Below are 18,263 nucleotides of genomic sequence, written 5' to 3' on the forward strand. Positions count from 1 at the left end.
GCTACCACCACACAAAACATGCTGTCTTTAATTAGCTAATTAAACACTTTCTGAAGATTTGCTGACTTGACTTTCCTTATTGGACTAGTGCCTCAAATCCACCCATATTTTAGTATCAAATTAAAATTGTGTCATTCTCTCAAGTACTACTTCGAATAAGACCACCACAAGTTTTACAATAAAAACATTCATAAGTCAGCTGAGGTGAAGGCCATTTTAAACATATCATTTGGCTTTGCTTAAGTAAAACCATTTCTATTAAGTTGTCCCTCTATCTTCTCTCCACACAAGCACCTTCACACCTACCTGCTTTGATCAGCCAGAACTCCCAGCTTTTGCACTAGACACAATTAACTTTGGCAGTGCCTCTTCACAGGCATACCAGTGTGCAATGTTTGACTGTCATTCTGTATCTGTTGAAATATTAGCACTTGGTTTAGGTCGTGTGCAAGAAGAAATAAAAAACAGTATCAAGTCATACATAACAAAAAAATACATATGAAAATATGTAAAGATCTGTTTCTAGCCTAGGCTTAGTACTTTCACAAAATCATTCAGAACAGGGAAAGACAAACATCAGACATCCTTACCAAAATAGAAACTTACCCCACTGACTGATCTAGGTTGGAGACTGTTTAACCATACCCTGAATCTCACAGGACCCTCTTTCCTCCATTTGAGTCAAGACTTCATTGACAAAAATAAACACAATCCAGGGCAGATAAAAAAAGAGCTTCCCACACAGAGGCAAACATGCAAGACACTATGAGCCTTCTTGATAAAAACACCATTTGAACCATTACTGAACACTTCTGTATATGATTAATACATACAACATGCATAGTTTATTTTGAAGCAAGTTTGGCAGCAGCATATACCAAAGATATTCTTAACATGACTCTCTCAGCATTAAGTTAGTTGCCTGATCTCTGATTTCTGTGCCAAAATGTAAAGGTCAATGTTTCCTCAAAAGAGTTGTTACATTTAATAAAATTCTTCTAAGTTCCTAAGATCAGCTCTCTAATAAAAGACCACCAATGTTCCTTTCTTTCCGTCACATTTTCTTTTTAAGGCAAGCTTCTAAAATTAGTTTGCACCAGGACCAAGACAGATCTGCACTAAAGTTCTCAGGTTTTAGCCATACACTATATGCAAACTAACATATTTTCTACTTAATGGCTTCCTAGCTAGCAAAAAGAAGAGTTAAAATCTCACAAGCATTCCATGTTGCTGTTACTTCTAAATGCAAAAATGTTCATATTAGAAAACTATCTTACACATTCTTACTTCTAGTTTACTACAATGTACAAAAAGGAAAGCATAGTGCATGTGACAAAGGTTTACAGAGCCAACATAAAGAAAACTGCAACACAGATGCCTAATAAAGTAAGAGTCTTTCACTGTTGGCAAGTGTTCAAAATCCATTCCCTAGAGGCTGTACAGTTAAGCATTACGTTATACAGAATTCAGCTGAGAATGAGTCTGTAGTTAAGTGTAGTTATTCTTCCAAATAGCTGTTTCCTCAAGTTTTAAATTATTCTTAATTCATAGTTTACTATCTGCATAACTGAAATCCCCATAAGCATTTTGCAAACTAGACCAGAGTTTAATACTAACTGCTTTTTTCCTCCTCCTTTTTTTACTGGACAAGCACTACATTGAGTATTGCTTCATGTATTAAATTTTATGTGTGAACATCAAGTAATTTTCTAGTCTTTTATTTCCTATTTGTATTATAGATTTCAGTCCAATAGAAAAAAAAATCTTCAAACAGAACTGCTGATTTCATACTTAAAGATGTGACTTCCTGTAACAGTCTGCTTTTTCTAGCCTGAGCAATCTTTCAATATCCTTTTTTCAAGACATGAGGGAATTGCCATTTACCGATCAAGTTCTTTCATTCTATTTTATAAAATAAAGCATGTATATATATTTAAGCAGCCTGCACGACAGAAGAATCATATGGTACCCACTAAAATGCATTCTAATGGTACTTGCATAGGCAACTGCATAACTTTATTGGGGAGAAGCTACGCCAACTATTGGGGTAAGCACTAAATGGCACACTGCAATACAGCATTAAAACTCCCCCCGCCCCCCCCCCATGAATTGAATGCAGGTTTCAGAAATATGGCATATTCAAGATTGTGCTAAAAGTTTGCTTTTCCAGCAATGTATCCTGGTATTATTACTCAACATTTTCATTCATTAGTTACATTTTTTTCTCTTGTACATTTAAAATACATAGACAGAAAAAAGTGGTACAGTAGAAAAACCAAAAGTGCTAAGAAAATAGAGTCTCATTACCACAACCAAGTAATAATTTGTTTTAATACTTACTGCAGTTCATTACAAAAACATGCAATGAAACATATATTCTGAATTCAATGAACCTACATGGAAGATGCTTCCCATCTCCAAAGTGGGAGCAGAGAGGACGGAGGAAGCGGGGCATAGGGAAGGGGACACTCCACAACTCAGTGGAATCACTTCAACACCTGTTAGCAGCACATACATTGGCAGACCATTCTCAAAGAGCCAATAATTTAATCATGATAACCTTGGCCTTTAAGGAAATGCATCATTAACTGGACTGTACAGATTTTTGAGCTACTCAGTATTTAGAGCTCTAACTGCAGTAAAATAATATTGAGTATAGACTAAAAATGTATGCAAACATGATGAATCTTTAACTGCAAGTTCATAACCAATAGTAAAAGACATTACTGAGAAAGTGTAAATACTTTAAAAGAAAAGTTAACAGACAAAATGTAAATCTTTAAATTCTTCACTACAGACAACCATTTCATGTCTTCTTTCCCCACCCATTCCCCAGCATGCACTAAAACAACACATACTCCTTCCCTCTTCTTTATCACTTAAATCAGAGCAAACGGTTATTCTGAGCAGTGTCCTAAATATCAATGTAAAAAAAAATTATGTCTATTTAGCAGCTGTCAGAGGAGTCAGTATCATCTGACTACCCTGCTTTCCATCCTATCATAAGGCAAATTTAAACTATTGCATGTTCATTTGGAGCATGAATATATAGTGTAAACAAAGTTAATCTGAGGTAAAAACATGACACTACGGACAAGGACATCAGTCTAGAGCAATTCATCTCCACGTGGCCTACTCAAAGTACACAATTGAATGGGAGGAACCAGAGTTACCATGAGGAAAGCATATTCACACAAGCTTAACAATCCATTTCAGAATTGCAGCTAACATTAAACACAAAAACCTACAACTTAGAGGAAGGGAGGCCTCATAGCTGTCATAACAATAAACTCATCTCTGTATTTTATTAGAATTATTTTGTTTAGTACATGACTAAGAGTTAATAGGAATTTAGTTTACATACACAGTTTAAAACTCCATAAACTTCCAAATTTCTAGTTACTACACTTACATGGTTTGCAATAATAAACGACTCGGACTCCACAAGATTAGTGCCCACCACATATAGCTCAATTTTGACTGCATCTTCAAAACAAAAATCCAGAACACGACAAACCAGGTATTGGTACTGCATGTTCCCTATAAAACAACTTTCGAAGCCACTCTTCAATTTAAATCCAGTATGACACCTCAAAAAAATAGGAGTGTCATGAAAGCAATGGAGTAGATGAGCACACCCCTATTTCTGTCTCCACAAGCATAAAGCAAGGGATGGCAAGAGGCATCCCAACATTGCTTATTCTGGTGGACAACCACCAGCTATCCAGGTAGCACATCTCAAGCTGAGAGAGCAGCAGCCCAGCCTGTTTATTTTCAGGCAGCCAGCAAGTCAAAAGACAGAAAGCAAAAGGGGAACTACAGCGGGGAAGGCAGAGGAAAGAGAGAAAGGAAGAACTTAAATTATTGGGGGCAAAGGGAAGAACAGCATGGCAATAGGAAAAGGGTAACTGCAGTGCCAGAGTCAGAGAGACTCCTGATAGAAAACTCTAGCAGTCCTACACACAGCTTCCCCTCACTTTTTTAAAAAAAAAAAAAAAACCAACAGAAAAACCCCAAAACACCCCCCCCCCAAAAAAAAAAACCCCAAACACACACACCCACCAAAACCCTACACAATTCCAGTATTCATGTAACTTTTTGTTTATTTCTCAAATAATAAACAAAAATACCTGTGGAAGGGGTGGGGGGCAACAGACTTGAAAATAAAATCTTTTAAGGTTGGTTCCTACATCCAACACTCTCCCCACAGCAGAGCCACTGACTGGAATGAACTCTGCTGACTGGAACACTCTTGCGGCATTAACTTTCTTCATTTATGAAACTATTGGCAGGACTGGAGCCAATATTACGGGTATAATACTTAGGCTTCAACATTAGCTTATTGCATCAGCCATGCTATTTTTAAGTACAATTCAGCTTTTCTTTCACAATACGATGCAAGCCTATATGCTTTTAGTTTGGTTTTTAACAGTTTAAATGCAGTTTGTTCAAAACCATCTTATGTGCCAAATATTTAAGAGCCATTCCAATATCACGTAACAATTTCTACTAGTAAGAACATTTATTAAAAGCAATTATTGTTATGCTTGACAAGACAGCTGCTAATATTAAACTTATCCTTCTAAATAATATGCAAAGTTGGCATATTTTTTGTTATTACTTGCATTTTACTACTTTAGGCTGCATGAAAGGCAACATCAAAATCTTTGGCATCACTGTGCAAAAAAGTTAAAAGGCATCACAGGTACTAAACTCAGACACTAAGCCAATAAAAAGCATGACAACTTATAATCCGATTTTTCAAAGTTTCCATTATCAAGGTTGAAACAATCAAAGTAGAAGGATTCTCAGAAAGAGAACTTTCAGTCTTCAAAATTTATAACTGATACAGACTTATTTGTGCTGTGTTTCAGAGAGCTTGATCAGCTGAATTAACAACTTGAAATTTTAATGCAATTTTAACTTGATATTTGTACATGCAATTTTTTTTGAATGATCAATGCGCACGTTAGCACTTACCAAAGCTGGCAATCAAGCATTTAAAAGAAGTTAGGCCCTGTCAAGAACATTTTGCAATAGATATAATTGTTCTTCCCCACACTCCTTTTAATTGCCTGTATTGGGGGAGAAGAACATTAAGTTCCCAGTTTCCAAGCACCCAACATTTTAGGAATCCCTTCCCTTTTAACCAACCAAAGCACGGACAAATGTTTTGAAAGTGTTCTCCAACTGCAAAAGAGTTTGAGTGCCCAGTTTGAAGGATCTTTGGCTCAGTTTCAGGAGCATTCTTCCTTTGAGACCACCAATACAACTGTGTTTTAGAAAAATATGAAGTGAGACTAGTCTCTGCTAGAATAAATACCATCCAAGAGACAGCATGAAATAAAGAATCAACTAAAACCAAAGAGGTTTTATTAGTACATGAAGCTGCAATAAAATGGAATGCAACAGATGAGTCAAAAAGTACAAACAAGAGAACTACACTGGAAAATAAAAAATGTTTCTTCCCAAACCTTTGCGGGTGGGGAGGAACAAGTGCTCCTCACTATATTTTACCATATTTTTATGTACCCTAACACAAACCAAAGTTAAAAATATTTCCATAGAAGCAAAACCACTGTGGTGGATTGACTCTGGCTGGAGGCCAGGTGCCCACCAAAGCCCCTCTATCACGCCCCTCCCTCCTCAGCTGGGCAAGGGAGAGAAAAATATAATGAAAGGCTCATGGGTCAAGATAAGGACAGGGAGAGATCACTCACCAATTACTGTCATGGGCAAAACAGACTCAACTTGGGGGAAAAAATTAATTTATTACTAATCAAATCAGAGTAGGATAATGAGATATAAAACCAAATCTTAACATACTTTCCTCCCACACCTCCCTTCTTCCCAGGCTTCACTCCCAATTTCTCTACCTCCTCCCCCCCAGCAGCAGAGGGGGACAGGGAATGGGGGTTGTGGTCAGTTCACCACACGTTGTCTCTGCCACTCCCTCCTCCTCAGGGGGAGGACTCCTCACACTCTTCCCCTGCTCCAGCCTGGGGTCCCTCCCACAGGAGACAGTCCTCCACCAACTTCTCCAACGTGAGTCCTTCCCACAGGCTGCAGTTCTTCACCAACTGCTCCAGCATGGGTCACTTCCATGGGGTGCAGTCCTTCAGGACTAGACTGTTCCAGCATGGGTCCCCCACAGGGTCACAAGTCCCGCCAGCAAACCTGCTCGTCTTGGGAGCCAGCTGGCATTGGCTCTGTCAGACACAGGGGAAGCTTCTAGCAGCTTCTCACAGAAGTCACCCCTGTAGCCATCCCACTACCAAAACTTTGCCATGCAAACCCAATACAATCACATTTATGAAAGGTCGTGTGCTATCTCTTCAAAAGAATTCAACATAAAAAAAGCTTTAGCTAAAAGGCCAGTTGAAAAGAAGAATCTGGGAGTTCTCAACCTAAGACTGCAGCAGAAATGCAACAGAATTCTTTATACAGTTTTACTGAGCTTTCACCAGTTCCTATGCTGTGTATCTGAAAACTGTAAGAAGGCACTTTTTTAGATAGTTTACAACCTCAGAAAAAAATTTTCAAGTCTGATTTCTTGGGTAATTTAACTCAATTAGGAGGCTACAATCACTGGTTTGCTTCTCACACTGACTTTATCCTTAGACTTGCTTTCACGTTCACCAAGGAACATTCAGGATGACATTTGAAATATTGGCAATTTCTCAGCCATAACACTAATGTCTCTTAAAAATGCATTATGGGAAACCAGGCTTATCATTTGTGAAACTCCTGTTGTCACGGTGATATAATCAGACCCCAAAACACAGGATCTGGCAAGGGGAAGACAGACATACCAATACCTGCTCTCTCCTCCTTCCTTTAATACTTAACATCCTAGTTTTTGTAAAAAGTTTCACAGAAGTTCATGAAAAGGTAATCATCAAGCTCAAGACGGGGTGCTTGAAGAGGGACATGCAGTTGCCAATTCCTCTACCTTGTTTTACCTCAAGTTATCTACCAAAGCCATTTAGCAATTCAACAAACAGGAAAAGAAATAGTTTGAATAAATCTGAACAAGGATTCAAAAGCATATTCCATTTTCTTGGCTCCAAAACACCCACTCTGGTCTGCTCACTGGCCAAAGTAAAACCACAAAAAAAACCCTAACAAGTTCTGAATTACGAGTATAACAAAAGTCTGAGCATGTTATTTTCACTCCATCATGCAGTTATGCCACATTCTCCTCTAGTTCAGAAGACACAAAATGAGGAAAGTGATGAACAGAAACTTTCCAATGCTAGAATATCTGGAAAGAACAGGTCCGGAGTACCCCATGCCAGGCCTAGTGATCCCTTCAGACTTACTGAGATGCTTACAGCAAGTCCAATGGATATGCCTCTCCACTTCTGTGACAACCTACACCTCCCCAGCTGCTGCATCCTCTGGAAGAAGTTTCAGAGCCCACGCAGGGTGACAGCTGTCCAGAAGCCTACAGGCTGGTGCCCAAATCAATGGGGTAACAGCACACCACAAAAAGTAGAAGAGTTGGCAAACAGACAACGGCAGATTAGCAGGTGAAAAGGAATTCAGAACTCAAGAACTAAACCAAGACTTTTTCTTTCCTTAGAGGTCTACCCAAAACCAAAATTAAAAATCCCTCAGTCCCAAAGGGCTGAACTCAAGGCAGCTTTGCTGACTGCGTTGTGGGTTCCAAGGCTGAAGGAGACAAGAAAGGAGACATGATAGGGCAATAAGGCAAAGGGGGAAACGTGCAAGCATTAGTTATAGATTGCAGAAGAAACAATGTGTCCTTATGGTCCTTCTAGAAATTTCTTACAAAAAGCTAGATGTTCTCTCTCTCAAACTACAGTCTAGTAAATTAAATTCATTAAAAATACATATTCACCATACTAACATTTAAGATACAAAACTGTATACAAATTCTATAGCTTGCTACTTTTAAGTCAAAGTGACAATCATATAATGTATTAGAATAAACTAAATATGGACAATAACCAATGCCAGAACTGCAGGCTTAACAGAGATAAAATACTACAGTGAATTCACCACACCTCCTTTCCTTTCCCCTTCCCAAAACAGCCCATCTGAAGCCTTCAAATAAAGCAAACTAACAGGTCAGGGAGGAAGGCAGATAGAGAAGGTAACAGCAGAAAAAGGTAAGGGACCCTAGGAAGCAAATTGTTTGAAACAAGCCAGTTATTGGAATTTACAGCACTATCTACATCAAGTTTCTTGAAAAAATGTTTCTAGGAGGGAAAAAAATTAAATAAAATACAGGTGTGTGTTGGGAATAAGTTAAAGGTGTTCTAGAGAACAGGAATTAGCTGCAAACTTAAGTGGAGTAATACAAGTCAGGCTTGCAGTCTACACATCAACAAGATATTTAAAGTTTTCTGTTTCAGTTCTGTGATGGAGGAAGAACGTTATCTCTGAGTGAAGCACTGCCTTCAGTTGCTGTTTTACCATCATAGGTCCCAATTTTTATGTTCATTTCTTTAAAAAAATATAAACACCAAACAAGTAAGCATACTTCCTTGCTACGTAAGTAATATATATTTTTTTTTTAATTTATAAAAGCATATTGAATTTCTCACAGCATCACCTACCAGTTGAGGTTGGCAGGGATCTTTGGAGACCACCTAGCACAACCCCGCTGCTCAGAGGGGGGTCAGCTAGCAGAAAGGAATGACAAGCTACAAAAGGAACAGTAAGGTGCGAGATGTTCCAGTGTACAAACTTCTGAGACTCAGAAGCAAGCAGGGATACCAACTTTCCCTCTTCCTGCCCATTTTTTAAAAGATGGGTATCGATGGTAATCGTACTTTGTTATGGGAAGCAGAAACTGCATTTAAGAGACCTGTTTGGAATTTTTGGAAAAGGACTTTTTTTCTTTATACAAACTATCATGCATTCAGTAAAGCGCAATGTGCCACAAGATCATTAAGTACCTAAATTTAACATATTGTTCTGACAATTCATTATCAAATTGGTAAACTTTCTTGTTTACACATGTCAATCTGATATTTCTCAATTTAGGGAAAGTCTTTCTCCATTTGTTGAGAACCGATTACAGGCAATATACCGTACCTTCACTGATGGGAACAGTCTGTTACTGATTCGGAACTAAAAATCTCTATACAACAGAACTAGGGCATCACATAAAAAGCCTGTGTCTTCAAGTTTTAGTTTCAAGAGTGTAAAACATTTAGTGAAGATGGTAAATTCTTCTCCAACTGATATAGTCCTGAATCTGTGCAATAACTGTATTTTTTAAGTTATAACTACTTGTTTTGAAACTGAAGAGCCAAAAGACAGCTACAGAAAATGTGTGAATTTTCTTTTATCTATCTGTATGATTTAACCCATGAAACACCAAAAGACATGAAAAAATAAAGTGTGAACAGAAACAGAAGCTTTAAAGACCCAGTTCAAAAAAGAGCAAAGATAGTAAATAATAATCAGGGACACTATTTTTAATTGACTTCAAGGGATTTTCATCAGGATACTTCGGGGCACACTGCATTTGAAGAGAGTACATGCCAAGACTACTAAATAAACCAAAAGAGCAAGAAAACAAATAATGTAACCCTTCCTGAAGCATGAATATTAGCATGACTTTTTTTTTTTTTAATGTTGAGCTCTATTAAATCCATAAGCAGAATTAAGGAGACTAAATTGTTCCTCCCTAGTTGTCAAGTAAATAGTTACAGTCACTTGGGACCCTTTAAAGACATTTATTCAAACTGGGCCAAAGTCTTTGACATTAGCATGGACACTTCATATTACATTTTTATATTATGTGTCATAATATAAGGTTTTAAACATAAAAGATTTTGAAATTTTTAGAGCTATGACGTCTGTTCTAGATTCTATAAACCAATAACCACAGAACACACTACTGCAAACATGACTAATGAATAATCCCACTGGCTTCAATAAAAACTGTAAGTACATGTGTTTTCAGCTAAAGCTACAGTATTAAAAACCTTAAGGATACAGTAAGTTTCAGAAACTACTCGAAAGTCAGAGTTATGAAAAATCAAAATCCTCAAGGGGAAGGTATCTCCAAATTCCTACTTTTGGGGTTCATTGGTGCAAGAGATAGGTGAGAGGTTCAAAGAACTAATGTAATCAACTGTGTGTCAAACCATGGCAATTCACATTTCCCGACCCCTCCTGCTCATGTTCCCTTAAAGAGCCATTAAGCAAAAAGAAGCACCTGCAGTACAAAATCTCAATGAATTTTTAGACAGCTATGAGTAAATTCCAATAGAAAATTCTTCCCTGGCTACATCACTCTCCTTCTCCCTCCAGGGAAAAATGCATTCCAAATATCTAGAAATAATAAGCATTTGTCAAAGGCTTTGAAATTAATTCTGCCTACATACAGCACAGAAATAACTACCATATCATAAATGCTAAATATCTTAACAATCCTTTTACCTAGATCTGTGCAGGATTGCAAGAATGATCATGTATCAATTAAAAAGTTAAGGAAAACATTTGTTTGTCCATCTTCCTTCCCACTTGAAACTTCCACACACTAAACCTCAGGTGTTGGGATTTTTTTCATTATTAAGTAGGCTTTCTATTACACAACTAATTATTTGAACTGATTATATTAACCTTTAGAGGACAAAATACATTAATACAAACAAAAGAATTTAACAGCTTGTTTTGATGCTGGAATGCGATGCAAGGTTTTTTGTGCAGCAACTGAAAAGCTTAAATAACACAGAGGATCAGGTCACCCAAACCAAAACAGAAATAGAAAAAACAGCATTACACAAGTACCTGAACCAGGTTCCACAGTCCTTAGAACAGTTCGTATCTCCTGCATGAATTTCAAACAGTGCAAAGAGATTTGCATTTCAGTCTCATTCCAATAATACATTTATTAGTAAATACAATAACTGAAATTCTACTTTTCCATCTAGTATCTCTTAAAGCTTCTAGATTTTGGCAGTTTCTATTTTAAAATAAGTCACATTAGCAAGAATAACAAGTTTTTCAGTAATGATCTACATAACAAACAAGTGTTTCTATTCCCTTTTGCATTTTTTTTTTAACGGCAGTGACATCAGGAGTCACTGATTTCAAAGCAACTTACACAGTAAGAATTATGCACTGACCTGTTCTGGCTTCCTTATTTTTTCCCCTCTGAGATTTGTCTTCATCCTCACTCTACCTACATGATTTTTTTTTTTAAAACTTAAAAGAACTTTGGTATCATTTTAGTATACAGTTTAAAAAAGTATTTAAGCCATATCAATTCATCAAAGTATTTAAATACTCGGCAATACTAGAAACTCAGCAATCCCTTTCATAATTTTCTCCCATTAGTCTCAAATCCCTAATTACAAAAGCATGATCATTTCCCAAACAGCAGTGACAATTCTTTTCAAAGGCAAAACAGAATCACTTACACTTCTTAATTTTAAGTAATTAAAAAGAAGATTATCAGGAGCACCTTACGTGCTCATCCAGCAGAAGTAACATTCCATCCATCTCCACAGCCTATTAACCAACATTGCATACTTCAAACACTTCTGCTGAAATCATAACCGATTGCATAATAGAAGTTTTCGCAAAAGGCACCTGTTAAAATTACCAGCACTAAGTTAATAGACTAATCAGATTTATAAACTTACCCAACCCAGTCCTACAGAACTACTTGCCTAGTTCAGAGCAGTTTAGTCCATTATACTGTTGAACTGTTCACAGGCATATCCTGCTGTATGCAGGAAGCAGAACATGTAATTCTTACATGTACGTCTTAAATATTTCCAGTACCATAAATATGGAAGATCAAAAGACAAGATCAATGCCTGTAAGATCAGCAAAAAACCTCTAGTCAATGACAGTGTGGAAAATCATTCAGAAAGAGGAGCTAGTCAGCCTAACTAGATATACCTAAACATACTAAGTATGGCAGCTTAAAATATAGGGTTAAAACAACACATACTATTTCAGAGTGATATATGGAGGAAGAGGATGTATTTAGAGTCAATAGGCTTGGCTTTATCTTCCTACCTGCCCTTCTCCACCCATCAGTGTTTATAAACATTCCCCACCAGAAGACTACTTTCCTAAGAACATAATCCTTCCAGCACCCCTTCTTTGTCCTGTATTTTGGCTACTTAACCACCTTTATGAACACAGTTTTCCCCTGCAGTCAAGTTTCTACTCCTGATCTTCAAAGCTCCTGCTGTCCTGCATTGCTCAGTGACATACAAATTGCTGTCTTTTTCACAATGCAGATCAAGTCCAAAAAACTATAGATCAATGAAGTCACCACCTTCTTCAGATCCTTTTCTCCTGGAATGCTTTACAGAGATACTAAGAAAGTTCTATTAGGGAGGGTCAGGTACATTTTCTTAAGAGTAAAGCTGCACATAAATTTATACATGTGGTTCCATCCCCCTCCCCAATCTTTAGCACGCAGTTTATCTTCCAAGAATGTAAGATGCTGTTGTTTGTCCCTCTTCCAGTAGATACAAGCAAGATGTGGCACGTGGTAAGCACTAACATAATAAGAATTATGGCTGATATTTCTTTATGGATATTTTAAATCCACTTCCAACAACTCTGTGCCCACTTTCTGAGAAGTTTAGGATATTTAAAACTGAACAATTAAATCATCACCTTAGTGTTCCCATAAACACAGCATTTTACAGTATCACCTAGATAATAATATGATGCAAATTTCAAACACAAACTATCCAGCATGAGGAAGAAATGAATTTCCTGAACAGTAGTCAATGTATAAATAGAACACTTGGCTAATCCTATTTTACTTAGTGCTATACAGCACTTTCTAATCTCATATTTAAGATGCTTCATTAAGGCAATGGAAAGACAGTCTAGATGAACTTATTACCTAGAACAGGTTATAGACCAAAAAAATTGATTAAGTATAGAAATTCATGCCAAGACACTGAACTAATGTGCAAAATCACATTTGCTAACTGGTCTTATACATTATTTATATGCCATGGAATGACTTGGAATATATTACTTTGGTTTTTGAACTTTGTATTTTAAGCCAAACAGTAATTCCCTCCAGTACTATCTGATGTTGCAGCCAACAGAGAACATCTGAGTAGTTTGCATTTGATATCTAGAAAATGTTATGATGATTTATTTGCTTTAGTAAGTGTGATTAATTTAAAAAAAAAAGATTAAGTTTTGCTCAACAGGCTTCCTGCATTTCTAAATTTATTACTCATTTGACTGCTAACTTGCAACATAACTGCATTATTTGTGTATAATTCACATCACACTCCGCTTTACAGTCTAATCAAACATTCTCTCCAAACACCAAGTACAACCCCTTGAAAAGTCTGCAGACTTCTCCAGCTTCTGAAGTAGGATTCCTGAACAAGTGCTGTAGATCAAATACAATACTAATATTTAGCCGATAGCCACATGATAAGGAGAGACACTGGCAGGTACAGTACCTGGGGCTTGTCTTAACTCAGGTTTTGATTTAAGTCCTTCCACAATGGTACTCTTTTAGTGATCATATTCAGGTCTTGTCCAAGCACAAACTCATTAAGCAAAACATTCATTTCCACAGGCTGGACAAGATATACACATTCTACTCTGTGAAAGTACTCTGCTGTTGGATTGATTGAAACAGAAATACAACACAATGAAGAGAAAGCTATTTTAAATATATTACAAACTACAAGTTCTAAATAAAGTCAGAAAAAACCTTAAGTAGATTACTTGTCTCCTTCAGGGTTTAGTAACCTCTGACGTGCTTGCTGATCTGCAGAACATCTGATACGCCAGCAACTCTAGAAATCTGGAAGCCTTGAAAAACGTGCTCCAGAATTTATTAGTAGGCGTAAAGTCAAATTCCTCCTCAATGTTACTTACTTAAAGCATTTGAAAAGCCAGCACTGTGATGAGGGAGTGCTTTTAAAATGTTATGCCAGATCTCAGAGTCCTGGTAACACTCTTTAAATTACTATTAGTGCCCTGGTTGCAAATGTGACCACACAGGCATGAATCAAGCTGAACTGTCCTGTCCTCTGTCTTTTGGTTTTTTTTGGTTTTTTTTGTTTTTTTTTTTTTTTTTTTTACTGTGAAGACAGTTCATAGCAACTTTGGCAACAGCATTTACCTGACAGAACTGGAAGCGCAGGAAGCGTTTTGCCTCTTATTCGGAGTCCTTTGCAGGCAGCAGTAAAAATTGAGAACCTGTAATTTTAGATGCTTGCTACTTGCCTATTTATTCATTAGCAATAGCTAAGGGAGTTATCCACAGACATTCTAAATGGGTTATCACAACAGAACCCATCTTTCCTCCCCTGAAGGCAGGATGTAACTACCAAGGATGACTGCAACAAGCAGGGAAAGAGGCAGCCAAAGGCCATCCCTCCTCCTCGTACCTGCAGCGCCCTGCAAAAGGACAAACGACATACTTCAATTCCATCACATAACTACTAAACATATCAATATGTTTATAAAGGAGAACTAGCCTAGAAAGGCCTACAGTATATCCTAACATACAACCAAGCATTTGAAAAATACGCAAGCAGGGAGAACAGAAAAATCCAACTGCTGAAGTTTATTTCTTTTTTACCTCACTTTGTACAACTTCAATAATTCTTCACAACTAGCTACCCTACATGCACTCCTATAATTGATTTAATTATTTTGTGTTGTCAGTAAAAATTGTTTCTATCTAGTGTGTCTTTAGAGGATTTTAAGCTTGCTGTCAAATGTTTTGGTAACTAGGCTTACAATTTTAAAATTTTAGAAAATTTAAACACCAGAAGCTGCCTTTTGAGGCTTTAACATTTAAAGCATTTTTCTTCTTTTACAGGCCTTCTGGATATTTGCCAGTGAGGCTCTAATGCCAGTGCTATAGCATCCAAAATGCTATTTTAAGCCATTGCTGTGCTGACCATTACATTTTTCAAGCACGGGAACAGCTTCCTGAAAAATGTTTTTTTGGTTAATGAAATCATTACTATCTTCCCTCTGCTTATATGACATCTTGTTTTCTGACCTATGCTTTGAGAAAGTATGGCAGTTGTACACCTTTCCCTACTTTAAAGTTGCAACAACCTCTAAACTTTTGCTACTCCATAGTCAATAATACATCATTGCATCCCAGCTAGCTTTTACCAGTCATGGGATCAATTCCAATCATTCACATTTCTATACACAACAGTCAAGGGTGCGTATGGCCTTCCTCTGTACCTCTGTTTTTCCATTCAACTCTATTACTTTCCTCTCCTGCCCTCATACTTGCTACTATTTTCAATAAAGCTTAAATAAAAAGAATTTTAAGTTTTAGTTTATTTCTAGTTTGGAATAAGAAGGTATGGAGCAGTATCCTGTCTTCAATAGTTGCCAGCACCAAGTACTCCAGAAGCCACTGAAAAAAGTGAAAGCAGCTACAGCAGATCTCTCTCAAAGATGTACTTGCTTCCCCTGAATTAGCTAGTAGTCCTAAAAGCTGAAGCCAAAAGTAATTTAGTTTTCCATGGACTATTATAATTCTGTATTGTTTCCTACATAAACATACACACATGCACATGTACACAGATTTTTCAAGTGCTGCTAATTTCTAGGCCTCAAGAGGATCTTGTGGCAATGAGCTCCATAGACAAAACCTCTCTCAAAATTAGCCAAGTCAATTTTACCCATGCCCTCTTATTCCCAAATTATTTGAGGACACATAAGGTCCACATCTTGTTCTAAACTAGTTCTCAATTTAAAGTACCAAAAAGTGGTTATGTTATCATAGCTTTAGGCTCCTTATGAGTCATTGTCTCAATCAGAAGTCTGATGCAGGTTTACCATTCAGCTTTAGAGATCTGTTTCTTGGTTTAGGTATTACTTTGTCATTTCATTTTGAATTCCTTCTAATCCCTGTAGATCATCTTTAGTGATTTTTAAAAAATATACCACTGCAATTGAATTCTGAGATGTTGTAGAACAGGCTTCAGCAACACTGTAAACCTTAACTCATTAGTTTTTTGTTTTCAAAGGCTCAAGTTAAAGTACTCAATTTACAAGATGGACATTCTGAGCTTTGTCCACATCAAAACTAAATGACCATTTTGGCACATTTAGCAATAGATTTGTAACTCTTAAAACATATTAATTCACCACAGAAAGTGGTTAAGAGTGGAAAGCCCTTAGGAAGGCATGAAGCGACCAGATAAGACACTGCATTGTACTTGGAGAACATATGCGTTAAGAAAAAAGGAAAGCCACTGGCCCTAACGCCAGCTCCACTTCCTGCTGGCACCAAACATTAGGAGCAAGCAAGCCTAGCCTACAAAGACAATACAAAGGGCTTATGGTTAAGTAAGAGTGACTCTCTAGAAAAACAAAGAAGGGAAAACAATACAACAGGAAGTCTTCCCACAGTCTGACGAGGAATTAGCAGCACAACTTACCATTTAGTTAATCACCGGTACCATCCTTTTTCTTACCCCCTTTCATTGCTTCTGCTGTAAAGACTCACCTACAGCCTGAGCCAAAGTATCTATCATTCATGGAGTGCTCTCAAGCAAAAAAACAGCAGATGCTGAACCAAACTGGACAAATGGAAAAAGCACAGGACAGTGCTAAAGCAGAAGAACTGTAAGACAGCATTCCAGGCTTAGAAACAGGATGCATTAGTTCAAGCAGCATAACCTAGCTTTGTAAGTGTTGCATTTTGCCAACTTTATCAGGAAAGAAGCAGACAAAGGTTTGAAGCCTGTACTTAGGTGTGTAAGCAGAGCAATACAGCGAAGCTACAATACAAACAGTTCACACGAAGAAAAGCAAATACAGTAGGAAACCTTAAAATGCAAGCTGCATGCACATGAGATATGCTAACCTGGTAAATCTACAATTAATGTCAACCAATTGCTTCTGTTACAATTCTGGAAGGTGCTGGCTTCAGCAGTTAAGCATCCATTAAAACAGTCACTTCCGAGGCTATACAGCATCCCCAAAACACTCAGTCGTACTAGCCAGACTCTACAAAACCTACTCTAGCTCGCCAAAAGCTTCTCCACCAGTCACTTCTTCCTATGGCAGTGGGCCTCTGTCCATAAGCCATCAAGAGAAGAAGAAATAACTCTTCCATCCATTCCCAGAAATCATACTGAAGAGAAGCACATACGTTCCTCGATACCCTTCTTGTAGAAAGCTAAAGGTTCAGAATCTCCATTGCAAACTGCTCCAAAACGCAAACCTCAATTCAGGATTTTCAAGCTCTCCATTTCACAGGGCTCTATTCAGCTTCCTTCTTCAGCAGCTCTTTCTTCTATTATTGTTATCAATTACTTGATTAGATAAATTAACACAAGTATGTCCTTCAAGAAGATCAAGCTGCCAAGTCCACAACAGCCATCCTGGCATTTTAGGTGTTCATTGCCACTTTACAAACAATTTTTATTTAGTTTTAGTTTTCAAAAAAGCCAGAACTGAAGAGATAGTCTGAATTTTCATGTCTGTGTAATCCTAATTCAACTCACTAACATCAATATAGTTACAGAGGAAAAAACCTACTTACTTCACAAAAAAAACCCTGCAAATTTTCTTTTCAGATGCTGCATTTCAAACCATTTCTTACCAGTTTAAGATTACAAACAACTTTTGTTTATCACTTAAGGACAATCTCACAGAAACCGGTCACATTCACTGACAGACACTATAATTAAACAGTATTCAGACATGGCTAGATTTTCCCTCGTAAAGAAAAAAGCCTACTTTTCCCAGCAATTAAGTTTGGTACATTTCTTTTGTGGTCACTTTAGTCAGATTAGACTACCAATGGTAGTTACGTCTTTTAAATCTCATTTCTGAAGCAAAATGTAGATCTTTCCAGCAACCTCATGATATCTGAAAGGGCGCTTTTTTTCCCTAAATCTTGCCCGTTCATTAAAGGCAGACAACATAAATCAGCAGCTGAAGACATGCAACTATTAAGCAAAATTAAAACATCCAATGTTCACCTGTCATGCTCAAGTTATTTTGCACAGGGACAGATAATTTTAAATAGTTTTTTATAACATTTGTAAATGTTACTTTAGGATAGAGTATTTATGGAGTATATAAAATGTTACAGAAGATATACATTTTGTATTATATGACTTTGTATTATATGACATTTTTAAGAATGGTGTCCAATAAAGTTGAAGTTTTTAGTAGAAAAGGCATTGTTTAAGTACTAGCATGGAATTTACAGCAGCTTTATATATACATATTACAATTTACTAGAGAAAACTAGAACTTACACATTAACATTTCTGAACACAGACCTC

The 18,263-nt window shown here is 37.1% G+C and overlaps 1 protein-coding gene across 14 annotated transcripts in view; it reads right to left on the bottom strand.

The window, feature by feature from the left end:
- TSC22D1 (TSC22 domain family member 1) overlaps positions 1–18,263 on the bottom strand; it is a 96,696-nt gene that overhangs the window by 62,609 nt on the left and 15,824 nt on the right. For 8 of the 14 annotated variants that reach the window (XR_008575582.1, XR_008575574.1, XR_008575580.1 and 5 more), the window contains exon 3: positions 307–413. The exons of the other annotated variants lie outside the window; for them this stretch is intronic. The gene's annotated coding sequence lies outside the window, so the exon portion shown is untranslated. The remainder of the gene's footprint in view (positions 1–306; positions 414–18,263) is intronic. 14 annotated transcript variants of the gene reach the window in all.

The sequence above is a fragment of the Grus americana genome, chromosome 1 (genome assembly GCF_028858705.1).
Source record: "Grus americana isolate bGruAme1 chromosome 1, bGruAme1.mat, whole genome shotgun sequence".
NCBI lineage: Eukaryota > Metazoa > Chordata > Aves > Gruiformes > Gruidae > Grus > Grus americana.